This window comes from Sus scrofa, chromosome X, assembly GCF_054392235.1.
Source record: "Sus scrofa isolate SSC_HxYL_T2T_F1_AM1 chromosome X, Sscrofa_HxYL_maternal_Yorkshire_Landrace_v2.0, whole genome shotgun sequence".
In the NCBI taxonomy this organism is placed as follows: Eukaryota; Metazoa; Chordata; class Mammalia; order Artiodactyla; family Suidae; genus Sus; species Sus scrofa.
Genome location: NC_139401.1, coordinates 92,945,751 through 92,959,630, shown reverse-complemented (window position 1 = coordinate 92,959,630; position 13,880 = coordinate 92,945,751). Strand labels below are relative to the sequence as shown.

General features: G+C 42.6%; 1 protein-coding gene across 9 annotated transcripts in view; it reads right to left on the bottom strand.

Annotated features, from left to right (window-relative positions):
- Positions 1-9,122, bottom strand: part of DRP2 (dystrophin related protein 2) — a 53,703-nt gene extending 44,581 nt beyond the window's left edge. For 7 of the 9 annotated variants that reach the window (XM_085007292.1, XM_085007294.1, XM_005673763.4 and 4 more), the window contains exon 1: positions 8,988-9,122. The gene's annotated coding sequence lies outside the window, so the exon portion shown is untranslated. Of the gene's footprint in view, positions 1-8,903 lie in introns of all 9 variants that reach the window. The other 2 variants (XM_013986299.3, XM_085007293.1) reach the window with 2 other exon arrangements.
- Between the last annotated feature and the right edge of the window lie 4,758 nt (positions 9,123-13,880).

Below are 13,880 nucleotides of genomic sequence, written 5' to 3'. Positions count from 1 at the left end.
AACTTATTCAAAGTGATATTGTGAAGACAAGGTGAGGAGCCGGGATTTATATCCATGCAGGTGTGTCCCAGAATGCAAGTTCACTGCTACACTATTCTGCCTCTGTCATGTCTAGAAGCCAGGCTCTGAGGCATTGTGGTCACTGATACTAAGCAACTGGAGAAGATTCTTTGCTATGGGCCACCAAGTGGGAGGCCAAGTGCTGACTCAGACATGCCACTACCCAGGCAAAGACACAAATAATTAAGAACGGACAGGGTACAGTGGGTCTGGGGTATCACCCAACTGGCAAATCCTGTAGAGCATTTAAATGACCTTTCAGGACATCTGAGAAGTAAAATGCTGATCAACCCTTGTAGTCTGACCTCAGAGCTTCCTAGGTGCCTGAGAGCTCAGTAAATATTTTTTGAATGGATGAATAAGCTCTTTCCACCAGTATACTGGAGAAGTCTAGGAACCTATTCTACAGAAATACTTGCGGAAGTGGATGAGGATGTCTGCTGCAGTGTTGTCTGCAAAATCTGCAATCGACTCAAATGTCCATGCACAAGGGACTGGTTAAGCAGACTGTGTCAGAGAGGCGACACAGCATGACAGTGAAGAGCCTGGGCTCTGAGCCAGCACACTTGGGTTTGTACCCTGGCTCCACCACCCATCAGCACAGGTTTGGCCAACTCCCTGATTTCTGTGCTTCAGTATCCGCATCTGTAAGACAGAGATAACGAAAGACCTACTTCATAGCTTTGTTATAAGGAGTTAATTCATAGTTTATGACATCTAGTAAGTACCCAAATCTTTTCTATTATTGCAGCCACTCACGCAATGGGGTATTATTTAGCTATTAAAAAGAAAAAGGTGAGAATTCCTGTTGTGGCTCAGTGGGTTAAGAGCCCAACGTAGTGTCCATGAGGATGTAGGTTTGATTTTTGGCCTCGCTCAGTGGTTTAAGGATCCAACATTGCCGTGTGCTGCAGTGTAGGTCACAGAGGCAGCTTGATCCTGTGTTTCTGTGGCTTTGCATAGCCTGGCAGCTACAGCTCTGATTCGACCCCTAGCCTGGGAACTTCTACATGCTGCAGTTGCGGCCTGAAAGAAAGAAAGAAAGAAGGAAAGAAAGAAAGAAAGAAAGAAAGAAAGAAAGAAAGAAAGAAAGAAAGAAAGAAAGAAGGAAAGAAAGAAAAAGGTATGCGAGTTCCCTGGTGGCCTAGCAGTTAAAGATCTGACTTTGTGACTGCTGTGGCTCAGGTCACTGCTGTGGTGTGGGTTCCATCCCTGGTCCAGGAGCTTCTGCGTGCCATGGATACAGCCAAAAATAAAAATAAAAAGAGGTAGATCTGTACTCACTGATTTGAATAGATGCTGAAGATATATATTTTAAGCTAAAAAAAAACACCCAAATGTCAGAATTAATATGCTTGGTAGAACTCTAATTTTTTCTGTGTATATATAGAAAGAGAGCCTATAAGGATACACAAAACTGTTCAGCAACATTGCTTCTGGAGAGATGGATGAGGGGGGCTGTCCTTTTGACTTTATATACTCTGTGTGTGTGTGTGTGTGTGTGTGTATATGTAACATACTATATATAATAATATATTTTTTATAACAAGCATTTATTATTCTTGGAAGAAAAAGATAGAGATGAGTTCTAAGAAGAGGACAGTGAAAAGAAGACCCCTTTCCTTGAGCTATAGATTCCTCTCTCCAAACTAAGGTAACACTGCACGAAGGCCCTCCCTCTGACAGCACTGCCTTTCTACCTGATAGCATGGCACTGAGAGACAAGACACACATTTCATCCGTACCCAACCTTGTTATGTGTTCCTAAAATAATTCCTGCAATGTAGCCAAAAACCAAGGTTCTGCTTCAGATGCTCTCCCTTAATGAATAAATCATGGGAACGCAGATTGTCAAGCTGGTAGGGACCTTAGAGATTATCTAGGCCAACCCCCTCATTTACAAACGGAAACAATGAAATGTGTTCCTGAGAAGGTAGCTGTCAAGTAATTTCGAGAAAGAGAATTTATTTTTGGGTGGAAAAAAAACAGAGATGAATCCTTATGAGGAGAGTTTTATTAAAAAAAACAGTTAATAAACAAACTTATGGTTACCCAACAGGAAATGAGGGGGAGATAAAATAGGAGTTTGGGATTAACAGAAACACACTACTACATACAAAATAGATAGCTAACAAGGACCTACTGTAGAGCACAGGGAACTCTACTCAATATTTTATAATAACCTATAAGGGAAAAAAATCTGAAAAAGAATAGATATACATATACATGTATAACTGAATCATTTTGCTGTAAGCCTGAAACTAATACAACACTGTAAGTGAACTATACTTCAATTTAAAAAAAAAGAAAGAAAGAAAAGAAAACCAAATGAAATAAGAGTTATAGGAATTGGAAAGAGGAAAAAAAGAACCAATTAAGGCAATACACTTGAAACCTTTATACACTGCTGGTGGGAGTATAAGTTAGTAAACCATTTTGGAGAGCAATCTGACAATAACTCCTAAAGGTGAAATTTTCATACCCTGTGATGGGAAAATTCCCTCCTAGATATACACCTGATAGCAATAGTCACATATGAATATCTACCCAGGAATGATCCTAGTAGCTCTAACACTAAGTCAAAAACTGGAAACAGCCTAAATGTCCATAAACATCAGAATGGATATGTAAATCATGGTATAGTCATTAAATGGAATGCTATACAATAGTGAAAAATGAATGAGCTAGAGACACTTGTCACAACATGGATGAATTTCACAAACATAACTTTGAATAGAAAAAAACATATTGGAGCACACATACCATTGACACAGATTTTTAAAACCTATAACATATAAAGCTGTGGCATATGCTGCTTAAAGATACCTACATATGCAGTACAAGTATAACTAAGTATATGAGAATAATAAATGCCAACTCCAGAGAGTGGAGGGAGGAAAGGAAGAAGCTTTGATCACAGAAGGATAGACAAAGGGTTTCAACTTTACTGGTCATGTTTTTTCCTAAGCACAGTGGTGGGTATCCTGATTTTCATTATACTATTCTTTATACCTCTTTGAATGTCTAAAAATTTTCATACCACATTGTTTAAAAGAATGCAACAAATGCCATGCTGAAAGGGAAAGTCATAATTTTGGACTATAACAAAAAACTGAAGAAATGTATACAAAAAAAAGATCCCTGGGGGTAGTTTCTGATGTACACCACAGCCACAATGATGCTGGATCCTTAACTCAGCCAGATATCAAACCTGCATGCTCATGGATACTGGTTGGTCCCTATTTGTGGGATCTGGATTAAGATGGCAGAATAGAAGGACTGGAGTTCAACTTCTTTCCTAAAAACAACAAAATTCACAACTAAAGGCTGAGTAATCTCCACCCAAATGGACTGGAAACCTTAAAAAAGATACCCTACTCCAGAAGGAAAAGAGGAGGCCACATCAAGAGGTAGGAGGGGCGATTTCACATTATAAAAAACCCCATACCTGCCGGGTGGGAAGCTCCGCAGACTGAAAACTAACTGGTTCACAGAGACTCACCTACAGGAGTGCGAGGTCTGAGCCCCACATCAAACTCTCACGTGTGGGGATCTGGTACTGGGAGAAAGAGCCCCTGGAGCATCTGGAATTGAAGGCCAGTGGGGCTTGTGCACAGGAGCTCCAAAGGACTGGGGGAAAAGGAGACCCCATTCTTAAAAGGCGCACATGGACTTTCACGTGCACTGGGTCCCAGGGCAGAGTGAGGTCTCCATAGGCATCTGGGTCAAACCTGACTGCAGTTCTTGGAGGACATCCTGGGAAAACAGGGGTGAATGTGGCTTGTTGTGAGGGAGGGACATTGAAAGCAAAGCTCTCGGGAATATTCAGCAGCTGCCTTTCTCTGGAGGTGGCCATTTGAGAAAATCTGGCCCCACCCATCAGTCAGCACTGAGAAGCCCCAGGGCAAACAACAATCCAGGTGGGATCACAGCCCTGCCCCTCAGTAAACAGGCTACCTAAAGACCCTCAGGCACACAACTGCCTCTAATCCCATCCAGAGACTGAGCCCCACCCACCAGAGGGATTAGAATCAGCTCCACTTACCAGTGGGCAGGCACCAGCCCCTACCATCAGGAAGCCTACAGCAAGCCCCCAAACCGACCCCATCCACACGGGGGCACACACCAGAAGTAAGGGAGGCTACAACTCTAGTATCTGTAAATAGGTCACCACACCAAAAACCTATACAAATGAAAAGACAGAGAACTATAACTCAGATGAGGGAGAAAGGAAAAACTCCAGAAAATCAGCTAAGCAAGGAGGAGATTCTCAGCCTCCAGGAAAAAGACTTTAGACTGTTGATGCTGAAGATGATGCAAGACATTGGAAATAAACTGGAGGCAAAGATGGATAACTTACGGGAAACACTGAGCAAAGAGATACAAGATATAAAACTGAAACAAGAAGAGATGCAAAATACAATAACTGAAATAAAAAACTCACTAGAAGCAGCCAACAGCAGAATGCAGGAGGCAGAAGAACGAATAAGTGAGGTGGAAGACAGATTGGAAATTACGGATGCGGAACAGAAAAGAGAAAAAAAATTGAAAACAAATGAAGAGAGTCTCAGAGAACTCTGGGACAACGTTAAACGCACCAACACCCGTATTATAGGGGTGCCAGAAGGAGAAGAGAGAGAGAAGGGGACAGAAAACATATTCCAAGGATAATAGCCAACAACTTCCCTAACGTGGGAAAGGAACCCCTCACTCAAATCCAGGAAGCACAACAAGTACCATATAAAATAAACCCAAGGAGGAACACCCCAAGACACATATTAATCCAACTGACCAAAATGAAAGACAAAGAGAACATCTTGAAAGCAGCTAGGGAAAAGAAGCAAGTAACATACAAGGGAACCCCAATAAGGTTATTGGCAGATTTCTCAGCAGAAACTCTGCAGGCCAGAAGGGAGTGGCATGATATACTTAACGTGATGAAAGGAAAAAACCTCCAACCAAGATGACTTTACCCAGCAAGGCTCTCATTCAGATTTGAAGGAGAAAGCAAAACCTTCACAGGTAAGCAAAAGTTGAGAGAATTCAGCAACACTAAACCAGCCTCACAACAAATACTAAAGGAACTTCTCTAGGCAGAAAAGAAAACACAGCAACAGGAAACAAAACTTCCACAAATGACAAGGCTCACCAGTAAAGGTATATATACAGTAAAGATGTGAAATCATCCATGCACAATTATGCCACCAAAATTGGAAATCATAAGAAGAGGAGGGTACAAATGCAGGACACTGGAGATGAACTTGCAATTAAGGGAACAACTTAAAACAATCTCATATGCATACAGACTCTTATATCAAAACTTCAGAGTAACTGCAAACCAAAAGTCTACAATTGATACACAAACAAGGAATCTCTGGAGAAGAAACATATCTCATAGTAAATAAGTGCATAATCCACCATGAAGGGGGTCATTTGACATCATTCTTGGAATGCTGAAGTCTTCTTAGATCTGATTCTGATTTCCTCCCCATCAAAGAATTTTTGATAATTACAATTAAATAATGCCACTGCACAATTAAATAATACAGTTCTACAACTGTATTATTAATAACCATTTCTCTCCATGGTACAATGTAAGGTCTATAATGTCTTGTTTATCACATCACCTAGAATGGTGTAATGCCTGTATTGAAGAATCAATAAGATGTAACAAATTGTGAGGACATATTTACATAGTTACACTGTTTTTTAACCAACTTATGCATTTTGTATTTTACTTATTTTCAGAGGGTGTATTATTTCTGTTATTCTTACCAGTTAAGTTATTCTTTTTATTATGCTATATAAAATATTTAATGGTATATAAGGCTTTCGTCTTTATAAATTTTAGTTGCACAATATACACAATTTTAATATAATGCTAATATTTAAAGAAAAATTGAAATGTAATAGATAACACTAAATAGTAAAGATGAAAGCCATAAAATTGGGATAAAGTATAGAATAAATTTCCTATTTGTCTCAGCATATTTTCCATTCCACTTCTCCAGAGGGAGACACTTAATCTGTTTCTTAAGATCCATGATATAATAATCTGTGTGAATGTAATTGTGTTTAAATATATGTATTTTATTCTGTAAAAAAATTAAATTAAAAAAAGAAATGTATACAAATATGTACAATTGTCTGGCTCAAAATGACAGGATTATTCCTTCAAACCTGCTTCATTTTTCTGAGACTAGTTTCATGGGAGAGAACCTGCTAGAGAAGCAGCCATTGACACAGGGGACTGAGAATCAAGAGATAAGGGTTCCACTCTTTCAGATACTCAAAAAGAAAAATTTCATTAACCTCTCAATTTTTTCACAAAGTCAGAAAGAGAAAGACAAATACCACATGATATCACTTATATGTGGAATCTAAAATACAGCACAAATGAACCTACATACAAAGCAGAAATAGACTCACAAACATAGGAACAGACTTGTGGTTGCCAAGGGAAAGGGGGAGGGAGTGGGCTGAACTGGGAATTTGGGGTTAGGAGATGCAAACTATTACATTTAGAATGGATAAGAAATGAGATCCTACTGTACAGCACAGGAAATTATATCCAATCACTTGGGATAGACTATGATGGAAAATAATATATATATAAAAGAATGTGTGTGTGTGTGTGTACATATATATATATAAATGACTGGGTCACTTTGCTGTACAGAAGAAATTAGCACAACATTGTAAGCCAACTATAATGAAAAAATTTTAAAAGGTGGTGTTGGGTTAGATGATCTTACAAATTTTTTCTGTGACAATTTCTTCCAGTTTTTTTTTTTAGCAGCAATTTCTAAAACTGTGTGCTCGAGATACTAAATTTTTTTGCATGTAGAAAAGTGTTCCCTAGTCAAATTCCTTTGGGATATACTGGGTTAAACAGATTTATTTTTTCTCGGAGACTTTCATACCTTATATACATTATGACTCTCCAAGAGGAGAATTCAGTTAGGAAGCATTTTTAAAAAAAAATAATCGGACCATAAACTACACTCCCCCTCACCACCACTGCTCCTTATTTTAAAACAGAATCTATTAACATTCTCTCCCAACAGTGTTCTGTGGAACATAGGTTGGGTAAACACCATCCTAGAAGGATTTGTCTCACTTGTTCCTTTACTGGCTGATGCATGTTTAGAATCTTTCCTAAGAGAGGAATGTAGTTTCATAGTGTAACTCCCACAGAAGGGGTTTCTTTGAGTGAGTGGCCCTGGACAGTGTCAAGGGATACCTTCTCGGGCTTCACTGGTGAGAGCCCATCTGATCTGACATTGTGGCAGATTTAACTTTTGAGTCTCTCTGCTTGGAAGTGCTGCATCCCAGATGTGCTATCTGCATCTGGCTCTAGGGCTTTTGCTAAGTTTGCTGCTTCAAGCCATGCTCTTCTCCTTCGGGTGATGGCAGAGCTGAAGAGTGTTCTGGCCTGGAGCTCAGGGCCGAGTGCTTGGGGTGACAACTCTCAGGATAAGAGGAGCCCTGTCTAAGTGCCTTCAGCCCCCAGCATGGCTTTGCAGGAAGCATGACTGCAGAGCTGAGGCCAGCCCACCCAGGAAAAGAGGGGCTCTTTCTTTTGTCAGGGACAAGACACTTACCATTTCCACTGGCAGAGCCACCTTTTCAGGGGGAGGGCTTCCATAGAAGGTCCTAAGGTTTTCTGGAACCATCTCCCCACCCAGATCCCAAAGGGGAGCCTCTCCTGAGGTTCACGGTTCCCATGGGGCCTATTCAAAGGTGATCTGCCTAAGAGCCTTTAATTTAGAAATAAGGATTCCTTTGGAAAAGTCCAGGTGCTAAGGTGAACTAGACGTAGAGATTTTTAAAGGCTTTTGTTCTTTTGAACAATCAAAAAGAAAACATAAGAGAAAAGTATGTTCTTTCCCAGGCAGCAGGCTCTCAAAGGAAGCAAGCAGCTGCTCTTTCCTCTTCCTCTACCCTGCTCCACCCCAGCCCAGCCCAGCCCAGCCCGGTTACCTGCTTGGACCCAACACCTCTGAGGCCCAGGATAAGCCCTCACTACCCACACTGTCTCAGGTCCACTTGCCAGGTGGGGGGCATTGGGCCTGATGCTGGGGAAAGGTGAGGAGAGCAGAGGGGTACTTGATTCCAGGAGAGGTAAGCCTGATTTCAAAGCTCCCCAGGCTCTGCTCTCAAGAGTGGAGAGGTGCCTCCTGGTTACAGGGGGTAGAAAGGAAATCTAGGGGCACAGTGAGGAAAACTGCTGGATTGGGGCAGGAAGTAAATGCAAAGATTAGGAGGTGCCTTCAGCCCCAGGGTCCTAGGTCAAAGCACATTTGCTCCAGGGAAGTGCTCCTGCAGTCCTGTCTGCTGGCCAGACACTCATTTGTTCAGAGAACCTTCTCCGAGGTCCCGGGTTTCCTCTCTCCTCCCTTTTCAGCCAATGCTTTCCACACCCCTTCCCTTCCCTCCCGCCAGGAAATCCATCCGTGGACAAAAAGCCTGTCATTGAGAACAGACATAAATAAATAAACAAGTAAATAAGTAAATACCCCCCTCCTTTCAAAGCAGCAATCTGTGGACCTGCTTCTTATCCATTTTTAGACCATAGTTGCTCAAATTGGCTAGAGTTTCTATTCCCAAGCATCTTTTTTTTTTTTCCTTCTATGAATCCAAGCGGCAGCTACTTCATTGTGGGTATTTTTTAATGTAAGTTTTTCCCCAAAGGCACAAGCAAGCGGCGGCAGGCAAGCAGGTGCGCGCGCACGCACACACACACACACACACACACACACACACACACACACCACACACACACACACACACACACACACACACACACACACACACACACGGGGTGAGTGCACGCGGAGTACCTCTGGAGCTTCCCTTCCCTCAGTCATTTCCCCTCAGCGGGCTGAAAAAGGGCGAGGCTTGGAAGTCGTTTCTCTGTGGCCTACCTTCTGATTCCGTCAGGTCTGAGGAGCAGGCGGCCACTGGGAGCTGGGCGGCCAGGGCTGGGCTGTCTCTGTGAATCAGCAAAGAAGTCCCTGAGACAGGGATGCCGACAGCTGCTGTATGCACACTCTCCCTCTGTCTCTCCCACCTCCCCTGCCCTCCTTCTCCTGCTCCTCCTCCCCTCTCTCGGAGCCGCTCTGTGTTGCTATGCAATCATATCACTGGGACTAAACAGCATCACTCCGACCTCAGGCAAAGATACCCTTGACTGGGCAAATGCGCAAAGAGCAAGGACAGTTTTGTAAAACTACTGAAGCCTTGGCGGCTCTCTCGGAGGTTTCAATTCATTAGAAGCAGGGGAGGAAAGCGGAAGAGGCTGAGAAGCAGAGAGGGAGAGGGGGAGAGGCTTCCACTGGGGAGGAGGAGACAAAAGAGGCTGGGAGATCAATACAAGCTACTGAGAGCGAGGAGCCTGGGCCCCAACTTCCACAGATCTAGCCCAGAGCCAAAGCCAACTTCAGAGCCAGCAGCTGGCAGGGCCCCTCGGTAGCTAGTCCAGGATTCAGTTTCTGTGTTGGAGGTTGAAACACTCTGCTCCAGAATCACTGGTACCCACTGTATCACAAGCTACCGTCTGCCAGCTACCCATAAGTTCTGTTCTCATCTCGTCTTAGATCTACATATAGAGCAAGCCTCGACAATGAGGACAACAAAATGGACCTGAAATGATTTGAGAAAACATAGCTCCTCCATGCCTCCCCTCAGCCACTACCACACTCTCCGCTCTTCTGTCAACACCAGCCCTTACTCTTTTAACTATTGCCCCTGTTAAAGAGAAAAGGGTATGAACTCCAAACACACTAGAGACTCAGCCACTAAAGGGATGGAGGGAATTATATCCCTTTACAGAATGCCCAGTACACAGTGTGTTAACTCAATAAATATTTGTGGAACGAGTAAATTGGATGGATAGATGGATGGCAGTCAGAAAGCCCCACATCCCCATCCACTTACACAAACATACTTAATGCCCCAGCAGCTCCAGCCAAGGGCAAAGGATAAGAGAAGCATTCTTTTATTTTTTTTTAAAGGCCACACCTGCGGCATATGGAGGTTCCCAGGCTAGGGGTCCAACTGGAGCTACAGCTGCCGGCCTACATCACAGCCACAGCAATGCCAGATCCGAGCCACATCTGCGACCTACACCACAGTTCATGGCAACGCTGGATCCTTAACCCCCGAATGAGCCCAGGGATGGAACCTGCAACCTCATGTTCCTAGTCAGATTCGTTTCCGCTGTGCCATGATGGAAACTCAAAGAGAAGAATTCTTTCTTCTCTCCACTTCCCAGAACAGGGAGTGTATGAGAGAGAGAAACAGATTGGTTTGGGGGTGGGTGGCTTAATTTCACTGAGTTGCCTCTAAAAACTCTATAAGCTCTGTTGGCACTGGGATTTAGAAGAGAAAGTACTTCCTGGTGCCAAGGACTTGTTTACAAAGTTTCTATGAAGACTGAGAATTTTTATCGTTGTTGTTGTTGTTTTATTATTATTATTATGGAAAATCCTCAGCTAGGAAATAACCAGTGTGCATGTGTTTTCTTTTGAGATAAAATGTTGAAAACTTAAGCTGCTGGGTTCAGTTCAGCATTAGCCATAAGGCCTGATCTCCTCCTTAAAACAAAACAAGCAAAATGGGAACCAACTGCTCCCTCTGCCAAGCAAGGCTTTCAGAGCTGCGTAAGTGGCCCCTCCTGCAGGGCCAGAGAGGCAGCAGCCAGGCCCCCATGCAGGCTTAGAAACGGCCTTTGATTTCTGAAGGGGCTTTTGGAAGCACATCCGGCTTCTCCATCTACACATCCCCCACCAGAGCATTTCTGAGCTTCCCAGCTTAGCCCGCCTGGCCGCAGTCTTAACCCTGGCAGCACCCGGGGAGGGTGGGGGTGGTTCTCAGCACCATCCAGACCCAGGACCCCAGGAGTCCTTTACAACTGATTCAGAATGACTTGGAGGGGGGAGTTGGCTAGAAGAAAGACCAGAAGAACACTCTGAGACATTGTTTGGGCTGGCACAGCACAGAACACACACCAAACACATGGGAACCTGACTCGATGTTCACCCCTGGCACTGGTGCACAGGCACACTAAGCCAAAGCAGAGTCTGGGTCTAGAAGGATATAGGAGAGTGAGCTGGATGGAGTACTTGCTCCCTACTTTGACTGTACTTGGACTTGCCCATATCACAAGGAGCAGTTGGAATCCTCCTTTTCTTTTTCTGTCTCTAGAGAACTCATTCAGGCTGCAGATACAAAGAGACAACACCAGCCTCCAGGAAAATAAACCCACAGAGTTTGTTTTGAGGGGTACAACACAATCTTTCCCCAAATCTCTCTCCCACTGACCCAATCATGGTGGAAAAACACCTCCCTTCCTCGTTCCTTTGCTTAAGGCACTCAGAGCTCCTGTGAAAAATTAGAATATTACCAATGAGACAAAAACCATTAAGCTATTATCAGCAAGTGACACCTAAGATTTAATTATTAGATTATAATAATGGCTAACATTATTGAGCATTTACTGCAGGCTAGGTACTGCTTGAAGTGCTTTGCACACATTATTAGCTCGTTTCATCCTCATAGCAGATTAAAAATAGCTTTTATTATCACCCCCACTTTATAGAGAAAGCACTATAACATAGTGAGGATACATGACTTGCCCAAGGTCACCCAGCTAATGCCTTATGGAGCTAAGGCTTACCCTAAATCTCTCTAGGCAGTGTCCGCATGATTAACTGCTATGTTATATTACCTCCACCCATCTCAAAGTGGCCTGATCAGATGTCAGATCCAGGTAGGTCACTGAGACAAATAAGATTAGGGAAGAAGAAGTCCCCGGATAGGTTTTTTAATCTTTTGTGCCTTTGCTCAGGCTATTTCCTCTACTCAATGTCTCCCTTCCCTTTAGAGGTCAGAAACACAAGGGACCTTAGATGTAAGACTTCTCTTTCTCTCTGTAAGGTCCCAAGTGAGCAGACCCCACATAAACTTTGATTTAGGCTATGAATGGAGTATTAAAGGGAAAAGACAAATGACCTTGAGGTGAGGTGGAGCTCCCCAGTTTGCTTTTCAGTGAGTGCCCCCTTATAGGCTACAGAAGGTTCATGCCTTACTGGTTCTCTGGGATACTTGGAGGACGGTTGTTTGGTTTTCATTTCCTGGAGGATGTCAAGATGAATAGAGTCTCTAGTTGTGTTTCAGGAGAGGTAACATTTGGCTTGAACATTGCAACTGGATAGAAAAGTTCACTCTGACATTTAAACCCTAGGGATACTCATTTTCACCCAGGAGACATCTAGACAAACCAGAACAGCAGTCAGGCCACAGTTTCAACTGTGGACCCACCCTAGTAACCTGTAGCAGCCTGTTTGAGACCCATCCTGTTATCACTGAGCAGGACTTTTGTAAGTAGACAAGGGTAGGTGGGGCATTTCAGGTAAAGAGAAAGTGTTACAAAGACATAAAGCTGAGAGAACACAATTGGTTAAGGGATTGCAAGTACTAGCTTGCTTTAAGTTAAAATGGGGTAACACATGGGAAATGTCAGGAAGTGGCAGGAGATGAAGCTTTGGAAGCAAACATGAAAGTGCTAGAACACCATGCTAAGGGTCATTTGTGGTTTCATTGCTTTTTTTCCAAGCAGGATAGTGGCATGGTCAGATTTATGTTTTAGAAATATAATTCTAATGGCATTAATTGAAAGAACGATTTTTTTAAAAATTGAAATATAGTTGATTTACAATATTAGTTTCAGGTATATAACAGAGTGATTCAATATTTTTACAGGTTATACTCCATTTAAAGTTATTACAAAGTAATGGCTATATTTCCCTAGGCTATACACTACATCCTTGTTGCTTATTTATTTTATATGTAATAGTTTGTATCTCTAAATCCCCTATCCCTATCTTGCCTGTCCCCTCATTCCTCTCCCCACTGGTAACCAATAGTTTGTTCTCTATATCTGTGAGCCTGTTTTTATTTGTCATATTCACTAGTTTGTTTTATTTTTTAGCTTCCACTTAAAAGTGACATCATGCAGTATTTGTCTTTCTCTGTCTGACTTATTTCACTTAACATAATACTCTCCAGGTTCATCCATGTGTTGCAAATGGCAAAATTTCATTCTTTTTTATGACTAATATTCCACCATATATCTCTCACATCTTCCATATCCATTCATCTGTTCATGACACTTAGGTTGCTTCCATGTCTTGGCTACTGTAAACTGTGCTCCTATGAACATTGGGGTGCATGTATCTTTTCAAATTAGCGTTTTTGTTTTCTTTGGATATATGCCCAGGAGCGGGATTGCCGAATTATATAGTAGTTCTATATTTAGTTTTCTGAGAAACCTCCATACTGTTTTCCATAGTGTCTGCACCAATTTACATTCCCACCAACAGTTGCATGAGGGTTCCCTTTGCTCCACATCCTTGCCAACATTTGTGAAGAACAATTTTTGAGTGCTTGCTACTTGCTAGTCAGTGCTAGACCCCAGGGGCCCAGAGAAGACTTGGAAACCATCTTCAGGTTGCTCACAGCCTAGTGGGTGAGACAACTAAAGAAACATAAATACAATCCAGTGCAATGAAGGATGAATTGGAGGGAAGGAAGCCAGAAGTTTGGATGGCTGATAGGTGGCGGTTGCAGTACTCATCTGATGAGGACCTGAATGGTAGCATGGATGGAACGTTGCCCCATTCCTAATGGATCTTCATATTATCCTCTCCTTTTATCATTTCTTCCTAGCTTTACTACTTGTGGAGTTTCTGAAAGAAAAAGAAACACTGAGTAGCTATTTTGTCCTTTGGGTAGGTAATTCCCAGTGTCATTCCACA